The 14,466-nt window shown below is 42.7% G+C and overlaps 1 protein-coding gene across 2 annotated transcripts in view; it reads right to left on the bottom strand.

The window, feature by feature from the left end:
* Positions 1-14,466, bottom strand: part of LOC132208588 (gastrula zinc finger protein XlCGF17.1-like) — a 55,387-nt gene that overhangs the window by 15,196 nt on the left and 25,725 nt on the right. The gene's annotated exons all lie outside the window — the stretch shown is intronic.

Consider the following 14,466-nt stretch of genomic DNA (forward strand, 5'->3'; position numbering starts at 1 on the left):
GTGAAAACACTTAAAGAAAATATTGGGAACTGCAACAGTTGTTCATTCCTTTCTGGCACAAAAATGAAATGAGAAATGTGGCCTAGCCATGATTCGGAGGGAAATTAAGAATAGTGATATAGAGTCTTAGGAAATAAGAACATCAGGTGCCGGTGTTGGACTAGGGTGGACAAGGTCACAAATCACACAACACCAGCTTATTAGTCCAACAGGTTTATTTGAAAACACAAGCTCTCGGAACCTCAGATAATAAAATGTGTGGCTGGATGAACACAGCAGGCCAAGCAGCATCAGAGAGCCTCTCTGATGAAGGGTCTAGGCCCGAAACATCAGCTTTTGTGCTCCTGAGATGCTGCTTGGCCTGCTGTGTTCATCCAGCCTCACATTTTATTATCTTGGATTCTCCAGCATCTGCAGTTCCTATTATCTCTCGGAACCTCAGACCTTCTTCAGGAACAGATCGCTCTTTCGCCCTTGAGACTGTTCTGCCATTCATGCTGATATTGCTGATCTAAAACTCAGTACCCTCTCACGTTCAACACCCTTTGATCCCTTTGTCACTCGAAACAATAAGCTAAACCTTCTTCACAACGTTCAATATTTTGCCACAACCACTTTCGTTGGTAATTGAACTCCACAGATTCACTCCTCTCTGAATGAGGAAACCCTCTTCCCGGAATCAGTCTGGTATATCTCCATAGCACTGTGTCTACAAAGACAGTCTATCATTCCTTAGATAAGGAGAACAATACTGCACAGAACACTGTGGCAGCGGTTGCCCTGGTGTCACGCAGTGTTGTTCAGTTCACCGAGTGTGGGTTACATTGGCTCCGCCCCAGCACTGTGACACTTGGAACGAGTTTCAGCCAATGAGGAAGAGCTACATAAACTCTCGCCCGTCATTCACTCCGATTGGTGGGAGGATCGCCCGTGCTTTGTTGGTCACTCCTGTGTCCTCCCACCCAACCTTCACATTGACAGCAGCTCGAGACCAATCACATGGGCCGAGTTGTGACCCGGAACATGCGCAGTGCGGGCTTTGCAGCAGATCGTAGGTGGTGCCAAATCGGAGGAGAGGCGTCACATTTTTAGAAGCTCTCCAGGCCCAAGCAACAAAATCCCTGTCCTGCTCTCGAGGCAGGGTAGGAATAGAAACCATCGGGGGTTGTTGCCTGGGCAGTTTATAATCGCGTGAGGGAGGCCTGGGGACCCGAGTACCAGGCCCACGGATCACTAACCGCCATCTTGGCTAGGTTGGGGACGGGAATTCTCTCCAGATACTTGGCCACCATCTTCGTAAAGGGAAGCCACGTCCGACTTGGGGAGAAATCGATGAGGCTGTGACTAGGAAAGAAACCCTAGACGTGTGTGGGGAGGATTCACCAACACCTGCTGGAGACTCAAATCCTGAATCAGACTCATTGGTTTGATTTTCAGTCAGCAGACAGGAGTTGGGAACTTTATCCAGAGAGGAGAGGACGGAGAAAGGGAGAAAACTGGAAGAGGAGAACAGAGATAGGGGGATAGATCTGGATTTCCTCTGGAAGGAGGGTACAGCCAGGAATTTACAGATTTGAGAAATAAGAGAGGAGAATAATGGACTTGTCTGTTCTGAATTTCTAGCCTGCAATGACAGTAAATGTCTTTTGTAAACTCCTTTTGCAGGATATTAGAAAAGAAGGGTTTGCAGATATTAAACACAAATCAAAATTCCTGCTGAGACTGGTTGACTCATGCAATTTACAAGGACCTGAGTACCTTCAGCCTCTGAATATGGAAGGAGAAATGTTTGACCTGCATGTAGGTGATACACACAATATTCAGCTGAGAGAGTGTTGCAGCGAGTGGACTGCATAAAAGATTTACCCTGTTGCATGTCCCAAGTGGGAGCATTCCAGTGAATTTCCAGTGGAGAGAAATTGAACCAATCAAGCAGGTTGGGAAAACATTTACACCATTCACAGTGGGGAGATACTGTGCTCGATCAGTGTGCTGTCAAGGCTTCAGTTGATCAACCATTCTGAAGTAATACAAAGGTGACAGCACTGTGGAAATATGAGGAGTGTAGTAAAAAGATTCAATTACCCATCCCAGCTGGAAATCTATCAATGAATTCACACCAGGAAGAAGCCATTTACCTGCTGTGTGTGGGGGAAGGAACTTAATCAAAACAAACAAACTCATGTCACACCAGAGAATTCACACTGGGGAGAGACTGTTCACCTGTTCAGAGTGTGGGAAGAGATTTACACAAACATCCTAGCTCATGTGACATCAGTGGATTCACACTGAGGAGAGGCCCTTCAGCTGAATTTACTGTGTTAAAAGGCTCATATCTTCATCTGACCCGAATATACACCAGCTAGTTCATACGGGGGAGAAGCCATTCAGTTGTTCTGTGCATGGGAAAAGATTCCCTCATTCATCTGGCCTTCAATCACACCAGCAAACTCATACCGAGCAGAAACTATTTGGCTGCACCTCCTATGGAAAGAAGTTCAGACATGCATCTGCCCTCATTGGACACCAGGGAGTTCACGCTAGGGAAAAGCCATTCATCTGCTCTGTATGTGGGAAGGGGTACAGTCAATCATCCAGCTTGCTGAGACACCAGTGAGTTTACCCTGGAGAAAAGCTGTTCAGCTGCACTGCCTGTGAGATAGATTTTTGGCAGTCATCCACCCTGTTTGCACACTGGCAAAAAACCGTTCACTTGCACTGTGTGTGGAAAGGGATTCTTCATTTTGTCCACAATCGAGTATCACCGGCTCATTCACACGCAGGAGAAGCCATTTGGCTGTACTTCCTGTGGGAGTAGTTTCAGGTGTTTATCCTCTCTCTGCTCGCCAGCGAGTTCACACCAGAGAATGGCCTTTTATCTGCATGTGCGGGAAGGGATTCATTCAGTCCTTCAACCTAGTGATACATAAGTGAACCTCAATAACCTTTATTGTTCAACAAGGAAACTCACCATCATCTTCTCCAGGGCGACTAATGATGGCCCAGCCAGAGATTTCTGTATCTTATGAAAGATTTGAATTCTGCTGTTATTGATCACTTCCAAAATTAACAGTCTGACAATATTAGATTTGTTTCAACTGATGTTAACACACCTAAAACTGGCTGCAGTTTGGTAATCTGGATATATTGCTGATGGTTTGGACAAGTGTCCCTTTTAAAAGCACCAACGGTCATTCTAATTCAAGATTGTGTTTGGAGAAAGAAACAGATGCCTTGTGGAAGGGAAAGCACAAAAATCATCAATTTGTAGAAAGAAAGCTGACAAAGTGATGGCTTAAAAAGCTTTGTTCATCAATGCTTCCAGGGCCAACTGCTCCTTTCATTGCCCTGTATTGCACAGATTAACAGCATCACATCTGAGAGGTCCAGGGTAAAGAATGAAGGGAAACTGGGCTGTGTCGGAACCCCAACTTTGTTTCACATTTTCTTCTTCATTCTCTCAGCCTTGACATTCCCCTCTGAAATGAAGAAGTCTACCTGTATACCTGGTCAGGCAGCGAGCTCGACTCTCAATCCAGACTGAACACAAAAGACAAAAATAAAGCTTGTCTTCAAATCTCTACCGTACACTGATGACAGTGCACTGGTCCACTCAACTTTCTTTACCACCTTATCCAACTGTGTTCAGGGAGCTATATGGAATTGGACCCCAAGATCCCCCTTTATACCAATGATCTTAACGGTCCTGTCATTTACTGTATACTTTCCTCTTGCATTTAGCCTCCCAAACTGCATTACTTCACTCTTCTCTGAATTAAAGTCCATCTGCCATTTCTCCATCCAACTTTCCGATTGATCTACACTCTGCTGTGTCCTCTGACAACCAATCTCATGATCCTCAGCTGCACCAATTTTCACTGCATTAGCAATCCTATTAAACAGACAACTTAGATTTTCATCCAAATCTTTTAAAAAAATTACAAACCTTGTGGAACACCACTGGTCACAGATCTCCAGTCAAATGCTTAGGTAGAGTACATGCAGACAACATCCACTGTGCTGCCTTCAATCATCTTCGTCAGTTGTTCAAAAAACTCAATCCAGTTTGTGAGACATGACCTTCTCTGCAGGAAGCCGAGATGCATGTTATCCACATGAAGTTTAGCAAGGCCTTTGACAAGGTCCCTCATGGCAGGCTGATAGAGAAGTTTAAGTAACCTAGGTTACACTGAGTTGGGTACAGAACTGGCTTTGTCATAGAAGATGAAGAGTAGCTATAGATCTGTGACCAGTGCCTTTCTGTAGGAATCAGACCCCTGTCGTTAACATATTTATTACAAAAAAAATTTGGAGGAGAATGTAGGTGATCAAATTAGTAAATATTTGAATGACAAATATCTGGGGAGCTGTGAGGAGTGAGGAGGAATGCCAGAGGATACAGCAGGATATAAATTGACTGGAGACTTGTATGGAAAAATGGCAGGTGGTATTTAATCCGGACAAATGTGAGGTGATGCATTTTGGACGGTCTAATGAAGGAGCAAAGTGTACAGTAAATGGCAGAATTCTGAGAAGCACAATCATAGAGCAGTATCTAGGTATACAGTTTCACAGTTCCCTGAAAATGGCAACCGTAGTGGAGATGATGGTCAGGGCAAAGTGCATAAAAATTGGGCATGTTGCAGCTCACTAGAACTTTAGTGCAGCTACATTTGCAATGCTGCGTACAGTTCTACTTGCCAAACCACCATAAGGATGTGTGGCTTTGCAAAGGGTACGGAAACAGGTTACCAGGATGTCACCTTGTTTGGAGGATATTAGTTATGAGGAGATGTTGGATAAATTTGGTTTATTTTCTTTTGAACATCAGAGGCTGAGGGGCAATCCGGTAGAAATTTACAAAACTGAGAGAGACATGGATAGTTGGCATCTAGAGTAGAAATGACAGTTTGTGTAGGGGACATAAGCTGAAAGTAAAAGGGAAAAATGTACAGGAGGTGTGAAATGTAAGTTTTTACACACAGGACAGCATGTGCCAAGAATGCATTGCCAGAGGAAGTGGGACAAACAGATACAATCACAATGCTAAAAGGACATCTTGATGGATTCGTGAACTGGCAGGGAACACAGAGATACAAACTGTGCAAGGGAAAGAAAGAGATTTCATGATTAGAAAATCATGTGTTAATGGAGGCTTGTGAGCTAAAGGGACTGTTCCTGTTCTAGTGTTCTTTGAGGCCTCAGTTTTTCAAATACAGACTGGAACATTGGTAGAGTAACAGGCAGTGACGGTAAGTTTTCCTGGATTGTATGCACGATAAATCTACGAAAACAGTGCATTCAGTTCAAAAAGAAAGAGCGCTCGTTTGGTCCTACTTCTTGGGAATGATGGGGGCCAAGTAGATCAAGTGTCAGTGGCAGACCATTCAGGAGACCATGATCACGTGTAGGAAGGTGCAGAATAATGTCAGATAATACCCAGCATTAATTCAGAATAAGAAAGCTCAGTTAATGGAGAGTTGTCTTCGACAGAGCAAGGTCAACGCTGGACAGCAATGACTGAGTGGCAGGTTGATGGGACAAAGTATAAATAATAATAAGGGCTACTTTCAAAGAGAAGATGGCTCAAGTACACTCAAAAAGGAAGGGAAGGGCAAATATTCAGGGCTGCTTGTATGACAAATAGAATTTAAGATAAGAAGAAAAGCACTTATGATAGGTGTCAAGGAGAAAAGTCCAAATTGACAGTCACAAGGAATACAGAAGGTTCAGAAGTTGGGGCAAGCAGATGAAAAAGCACACAAGGAAGGGAGACAGTTAGGAGAAAAGGTTGGCAGCCAGTTGAGAGGGGCTGATAACACACTGGCTATAACAATGTAGGAGAGAAACATGCAGGTTCTGGTATCAGACACAGGGCAAAATTTAGGAGCCCCTTGGCCTCATCAGAAGCAGCAGAGGCAATGGATTGATTGTCACCATGAGTGAGACAATGAAGCTCTTTGAGCTCCTCAGTTGTTGTTGTAGGTGAGGATGGAGGATACATGGGGGAGGGGGAGAGATCTTCAATGAGAACAAACTTGTATTCGAGATATCATAAATAAAAAACATACTGCAGGTCACACAGAAAGCTGTTTGATTTGACTCTTATGCTAAATATAAAGACTGAGAACTGGAGTTATTCAAACCAGTGGAAACAGATTCCGTTCAAACGGTTCGGTACTGACTGTGATTGAAAGCAAAGTCCAAACATCCAACAGCTACCTACAAACTCACTTCTGTGTCAGCAACTGAGATAAATGAGTGAATCCCTTCCCACCCTCCTTCCATGTTCAAAATCTGATAATGTTCTGTTCACAATAAACTGAGGGGTCCATAAGACCCTGGGATTATGCCTGGTGTCAATTTCCCTTTGAATACTCTGCAAAATCAATTTAAAACAGAACAATGCGAGTAAGAGAGAGTCCACACAAACACCAGGCTGCCTCTGAACAGCTGGTAATGAATTTGGTAGTTTGTAGGATTAATGATGCACTATGAAAAAGTGACCACAAAAGCCAAGTGGTTCACTATGTCGATTCAGGGAATGGAACCTGCCACCTGGTCTGGACTTACAAGACTCTGGCCTCTTTGTGAGTGGTCAGACGAAGAAAGAATGTGGAGAAAGAGGTGAAATACAGGTATTGACTAAATCCACATCTCAAATCAGGACTTTGACATCATGTCACAAACCCTTAATCTTCACTATTGTGAATGTCCAGTGTGGAAGATCTATATGGAATGCCATCACCATGAGGACCCCCTCCAAGTCACATATCATCCTGACTTGTCCGAATCCAGTGCAGGATGAACAGCAATTTCCTCCAATTAAACACAGACAGCTTCTACACTGACTCCAACCTTCTGTCTAGTAACTGTGTGAAGCTGAACCAGACTGTTCACAACTCTGATGAAATACTTCACATTAAGATGAGCTTTCAACCACATCATCACCAAACCAACTGTTTCCATCTCAGTAACCTCACCTGACTCCATCCACGTCTCAGCTCATCTGCTGCTGAAACTCTATCCATTCTTTGTTACGTCTAGATTTAACTGCCCTGACACTGACCGGTCCCCCACATTCAACCTTCCTGTAATGTTGGAGTGATTCAAATCTCTGCTCTCTCAGTTCGTGTTATTGGCCCAAAGTGCATCACAGGTGCTGAAAAATAAGTCAGCAGATCTGTTAAAAGACTATCCAATTTAGCATCGTGATAGTACCATGCAGCATGAGAAGTTTTTCTCAAAGTGAGAATGGGACCTACTTTCCACAAGACAGTGCAATGGTTACTCTCACCGAATGCTGAGGATGAGGTAACATAGGTTTTCCCCTCCCTCTCTCCCACTGTTCTTCCTCATCCCTGCTGTACCTATTTTGTTTCTACGTCTCCTGTACACTCAAACATATCTGTGTAGCTCCTTGAAAAATAACTTTAATAGAACTTCAAGTATATCTCTTTTTTTTTCTTCACGCAGCAAATTATGCATATTGTCTCCTCTTTTCTGACACACAGCAAAATCCTGTGGAGAAGAAAATGCCACTTGCTCAAGGGACATTCACAGCAGTGAGATTCAAACCCACATCAATGAAAAGACTGGAGTCTTAATTCAGCACCTTAGACTGTTCAGCCACAGTAACTGACAAGTCGTGGTCATCCTTATTGTCTTCGATGATAATGACTCTGCACCAAATTTGAGTCATGGAGCAGGAGGCCTCGAGACTGCATTACCATTTCTCAAATCTCTAATGGGTTCCCAACCTCAACACCAATTTTGCCTCAAATCCCTGCAAAGTCTTCAATTTCTCTCAGGTCACCTCTCAAGCTTTTCTCTTCTCAAGAAAAGAACTTTTTGCTGTTTAACAGAAAGTGCTATAGAAACATAGTAGGTCTGGCAATGTCTAAGACAAGTGAAATCATGTTAGTTTCAAGATCTTACCACTATTTCTCTCTCTCACACCCTCTCTCTGCAGGAATGGCTTCACTACATCCTACACAGTTGTTACAATTTTTAACAATTATGTAGCAATTAAAGTTAAAATTCTATTTTCTTTCTTTATCATTTGCAGCACCAGCAAAGGACTTTAGACCCTTTTCTGTCCTTTTCCATACCAATCCTGAATCAAAAAGAGCTATAATAACTAACTGAGAGACCTGCTGCATTTATCCAGCACTTTTTTTTGGACAATTTGTGTTTCTAAATTAATTCCCCTCAACGTGTCAAATGCCTTAAATACTTGCTCACAAGGTCTTGGTGTCTGTTGTTTGAACACTGCACTGTGAAGACTTCAAAGCCATTTTATAAGAAGCAAGCACACAGAAACTGAAGTCTACACTTAAAAATACAAAAATATATTTCCTTCCTAATCTTTTGCCTGTTTATTTCTTTGTACTGCTTAGCAGTAAGTCATACAACTGCACCAGAAACCTCTGATCCTTAGAACCTTTTTAACCAGTGTCTGAACATGTAGTCCATAACATGAGAATTGGCAAAAGTTGTAGACACACAGAACAAAGAAAATGTTGTGTGAGACTCAGCAAATAAAGGAACATTTCTTATACCGTAGCTGAAAAGAATTGGTTTATTGAAACAGTTTTATTCACCATTTGACCGAGTGACTGGAGTCATACAGGCTGCTTAAAGATGAGGGCAACAACATCACCAAATTAATTTTGAATTTAAATCATGGAGCAAGTACTGAAAATGGATTGCAATGTGAATGAGAAGAATACATTGGAACCTTGGGATTTTCTGAAGCAAACAACTTTTACTTCCTTGGACTGTGTGGCGTCAGTGAAAAACCCATTCATCATCTTATAAAGCAGGATTTGAACACTGACTGTGGGAGGCCAATTTAGCTGAGTTGTCAGAACATATGCTGCTTAAGTGCAGGGTTGTGAATATGAGCCCAACACTGGGCACCACCTATTTATTATTCAGTATTTCCCCTCTGCAAATTCCCTTCCTCCAGCTATTCATGATAGGCTAACCCTTTCATCCCATGAATCAGCTTAGTGAAGCTCTTTTGCACTGCATTCAACGCCAGCATATCCTTTCTTAAATACAAGCACCAAAACTGTAAATAATATACCAGTATGGCTTCACCAACATCCAATTCAGTTGTCACAAGATGTCCTTATCCTCAAACACCAACACCTCGCAATTAAGGCCAAAATTCCATTTACTTTCTTCATAACTTCAGCAGCAGTTTAGGACTTAAGACCCGTCCTTGTCCTTTTCTTACAAATCCTGAATCGAAAAGTTATAATAACTACCTGCAAAATGCCATCCCACTGAAACTTCAACCACTTGCTCGACTTTGTAACCTAAAGTTAAGTCCAGGACCTTCCCCTTCCTTGTTGGGACTTCTACTTAGTGGCTGAAAAAAATGCTGTCCTGGATGTATTTTAAAAATTCTGATAAATCCTTCACACTGTGATGACTACATTAATGTCGAGGAAGTTGAAAGCTCCTGCTACTTTTACACTTGCTCAAAATTTGCCTCCTTATTTATTTGTAGAGTTTTCAAAGATGCCACCCCTCCTTATTGCTGTAATCGATTCCCTAAACAAAATAACAATATCTCCTCCTCCTTTACCACCTCCACTGCCTTGCATGAAGACCCTGTATCCTGGAAGACTGAGCTGCTAACCATGTCCAAGTGACAGCAATGTCTTTATGGCCCCATTAATTTGTATCCTTGAATCATCTGCCTTATTCATCTGACTCCAAGCATTAAATACCATTCACCCTTAAACTCCCTGATACCTTAAACTGGCCTGTGACAATGCCTTCCAGACTCTCGTCTCTCCTCTTTTTGGCCCTTATTATTATTTTGAACATTCTCTCTGGATTTCAGCCCACTGCTAAGTGATTTACAAGACCCTCAACAGTACTGGAAACGCACCCCCACCCCCCACAAGGATGCAGGTCCCATTCTGGTTTAGGTGTAACCGCTGTGTGTAATTCTAGTCTTCCTGCTAAAGGAAGGGTGTTGTAAAACTTGAAAAGGTTTGGAAAAGAATTGTAATGGTTATTATTGTAATAGTGTACCATTAGTACACTAAGTTTCAAGCATTATGGGATGACCCTGTTCCCAATTGCTCATATGAAGTGTACTGACTGTCATTCTGAGTGAAAAATAAAAACCACAGGTTCCTCGCACATGTTGGAGGTGAGGATGGAGGAGTTAGGGGAGATGGAGAGCCTTTCAAAATAAACTAGTCTGCTTTTGAGATGAAGACTCAATGCACAGTAGTTTTATTAAAAGGTTGACTTATATTGTTTTTTTTCTCCCAACTAGGTAACCAGACACGTGGTGTTTTCAAACATCATGAGAAACATGCCCAGATAACATGACGTGGACACAGATAATAGGAGCAACAACAAAAATTCCTACAGATTCTTGGGAACTCATTGGTGGTTATCCACAGTGGCTCAGCGGTTAGCACTGCTGCCTCTCAATGCCAGGGACCCAGATTTGATTCCACCCTTGGGCAACTGAGTGTGTGGAGTTGGCATGTTCTCCCTGTGGCTACGTGGGTTTCCTCGGTGCTCTGGTTTCCTCCCATGTGTTGGTTAGGTGGATTGGCCAAGCTAAATTGCCCAGAGTGTTCAGGGATGTGTAGATTAGGTGGGCTACGGGGAGATGTGTCTGGGTGGGATGCTCTGAGGTTTTCTGTGGAATTCTTGGGCCAAATGGCCTGTTTCCATACTGTAGGAATACTCTGAATTCTATAAAAACCAGTCCTAATGAACTAGGAAATCCCTTTTCACAGTGTGCAGGTGGATTGTCTTTACCCAGTGTGAATGTGTTGATATACAGCAAAAAAAGTCATCATTTTCCAAACCGACCCTACAGTTACATAATTGTTATTAAGATTAATGTAAAAGGACTAATAAATTAGACACCATTTATTTCAATGCCAGAGGCCTAACAGCTCAGGCAGATGAACTCAGGGCAAGGTTGGAAACATGGAACTGGGTTATCATTGCAATTACAGAGACAAGGCTCAAGGATGGACAGGGCTGCCAGCTTAATGTTCTAAGATATAGATCCTATAGAAACGATAGAAAGTCAAAAGCGGGAGGGGAAAGCAAAGCAAGAGAGGAGTGAAAAGTGGCTTTTTTGAGCAAGGGTAACATTATGGCTTTACTTAGGCAGGATATATCTGAGAACACATCCAGGGAAGTTATTTGGGTGGAACTGAGAAATAAGAGAGGGATGATCACTTTATGGGGATTACACTATAGGCCTCCCAATAGTCAGCAGGAATGTGACAAACAATTTTGAAAGAAGATCTCAGTTATCTGTAAGAATAACAGGGTTGTTATGGAATGGATTTTAACTTTCCAAACACAGACTGGGAATTCCATGGTGTAAAAGGTTTGAATGGAGAGGAATTTGCTGGGAGTGTGCAGGAAAATGTTGATTCAGTATGTGATGTACCGACTAGAGAAAGTGCAAAACTTGACCTGCTCTTGGCAAATAAAGCAGGACAGCTGACTAGGGTATCAGCATGGGAGGGCGTTGGGGCCAGTGACCATAATACTATTAGTTTTAAAATAGTGATGGAAAAGAGTAGACCAGGTCTGAAAGTTAAAATTCTATATTGGAGGAAGGCCAATTTTAATGGTATTACACAACAGCTTTCAAAAGTTGATTGGGACAGATATTTGCAGGTAAAACGGAAAGGTTCAGAAGTGGGAAGCCTTCAAAAAATAAGATAACGAGAGTTCAGGGACAGTATGTTCCTGTTTGGGTGAAGGACAAGGCTGGTAGGTGTAGGGAATTCTGGATGACTACAGAAATCAAGGTTTTGGTCAAGAAAAAGGACGGACATGTCAGGTATAGACAGCAGAGATTGTCATTATACTCTTATAAGAATTCACTCAATGGTATACTTAAGAGGGAAATTAGGAGGGCAAAAAGGGGACATGAGGTAGCTTCGGCAAATAGCATGAAGGAAAATCCAGAGGGATTCTACAAATAGATTAAGAACAAAAGGATAACTATGGAGAGATAGGGCCCCTTAAAAAGCAGCAATGCCGCCTATGTGTGGAATTGCAAGAAATGGGGAATATAATAAAACAAGTATTATGCATCAGTATTTACTACTGAAAAGGATATGGAAGATATAGACTGTGGGGAAATAAATAGCAACATCTTGAAAATTAGCCATATTTCAGAGGTAGTGACGCCGAACGGCTTAAAATGCATAAAAGTGGATAAATTCCTGGGACCTGATCAAGTGTATCAGAGAACTTGGAGGGAAGCTGGGCAAGTGATTGCTGGGCCCCTTGCTGAGATATTTGTATCAATCGATAGCCACAGGTGAGGGACCAGAAGTTGGCTAATGTGGTGCCACTATTTAAGAAAGGTGGTAAGGAAAAACCACGGAACTATAGGCCAGTGAGCCTGATATTAGTGGTGGGCAAGTCGTTGCAGGGAATCCTGAGGGATAGTACTTGAAATATTTGGAAAGGGAAGGACTGATTAGGGATAGTCAACGTAGCTGTGTGTGGGAAATCATGTCTCACTGACGATTTTTTTTTTAAGAAGGAACAAAGAGGATTGATTAGGGCAAAGCAGTGGATGTGTTCTATATGGATGTCAGTAAGGCAGTTGACAAGGTTCCTCATGACTGATTAGCAAGGTCAGATCACATGGAATACAGAGAGAACCAGTCATTTGGATACAGATCTGACTTGAAGGTAGGAGACAGAGTGCTGGTGGAGGGTTGCTTTGTAGACTGGAGGTGTGTGACCAGTGGTGTGCCGCAAGGATCAGAGCTGGGTCCACTCATTTCTGTCATTTATAAAGATGATTTGGATGTGAATGTAGGAGTTATAGTTACTAAGTACCAATCCTTGCAGCATACTGCAGGTCAAAGGCCTTTCCAAATGGCCAGCTCTCCCTGGATTCCATGTGATCTAACCTTGTTAATCAGGCTACCATGCGGAATTTTACTTACTGAAATCCATAATCGAAAACATCCACCGCTCTGCCATCAATCTTCTTTGTAACTTCTTCAAAAAGAAAACTCAATCAAGTTAGTAAGACATAATTTCCTACGGACAAAGCCATCTTGACTATCCCCATTCAGTCCACGCTTTCCAAATACATGTAAATCCTATCCCTCAGAATTCCCTCCAACTACTTACCCACAACTGACGTCAGGCTCACCAAAAGTATTGTTCCCTGGTTTTATGTTACCACCTTTCTTAAACAATGGCACCACATTAGGCAACCCCCAGTCTAACAGCTCACCTATAACTGTCAATGGTGCAAATATCTGAGCAAGGGGCCCAATCGCAAGCCTAACTTCCCGCAAAGTTCGACAGTACACCTGAAGAGGTCCTGGGATTTATCCACCTTTATGCTCTGTAAGGCATCCAGCACCACCTCCTCTATAATATGGAACTTTAAGATACACATTCATTTCTCTAAGGTCTCTAGCTTTCATATCCTTTTCCACAGTAAATACTGATGTAAAATACTTGTTTTGCATCTCACCCATCTCATGCATTCCCACACATAGGCGGTCTTACTGTGCTTTGAAGGGGTATAATCGTGTCAAAGTTGGCCTTCGTCCCATTTAAAACTTTAACTTTTAGACCAAGTCTATCATTCTCCATAAATATTTTAAAACTAATAGAACTATGATCATAGGCCCCAAAATATTTTCCCCACTAACCCTTCAGTCACCTGCCCTACCTTATTTCCCAAGAGAAGATCAAGTTTTGAGCAGGGACTAGTGACACAAGTACAAACAGCCCAACGATCAAAGTTCATTCCTTGATTTAAGAGCAAAATCCTTCAAATGTGGTTGTGGTGAACTTGCTGGTGTGTTAACAGTTTGCATGATTGAGTGAATCCCTTTCCACACATAGAACAAGTGAATGGTCTGTCCCCAGAGTGAACTCGCTGGTGTCTCAGCAGGTTGATTGAGTGAGTAAATCCCTTCCCACACTCGGAACAGGTGAACGGTTTCTCTCCAGTGTGAACTCGCTGGTGTATCAGCAGGTGAACTGTCTGAGTGAATGCTTTTCCACACTCCGAACAGGTGAATGGTCTCTCTCCAGTATGAAGTCGCTGATGTGTCGGCAGGTTGGATGAGTGAGTAAATCCCTTCCCACACTCGGAACAGGTGAAAGGTTTCTCACCAGTGTGAACTTGCTGGTGTCTCAGCAGGTTAGTTGACGAAATGAATCCTTTCCCACACAGAGCAGGTGAACAGTCTGTCCCCATTGTGAATTCGCTGATGTGTCAACAGGCTGCATGACAAAGCAAATTTTTTCCCCACATACAGAGCAAGTGAATGGCCTCTCTCCTGTGTGAATTCACTGGTGTTTCAGCAGGTGAGATGTCTGCGCAAATCCTTTCCCACACAGAGCAGGCAAACGGTCTCTCCCCACTGTGAACTCGCTGGTGTATCAGCAGGTTGTTTGACTGAGTAAATCCCA

This window comes from Stegostoma tigrinum, unplaced genomic scaffold (genome assembly GCF_030684315.1).
Source record: "Stegostoma tigrinum isolate sSteTig4 unplaced genomic scaffold, sSteTig4.hap1 scaffold_49, whole genome shotgun sequence".
Classification (NCBI taxonomy): domain Eukaryota; kingdom Metazoa; phylum Chordata; class Chondrichthyes; order Orectolobiformes; family Stegostomatidae; genus Stegostoma; species Stegostoma tigrinum.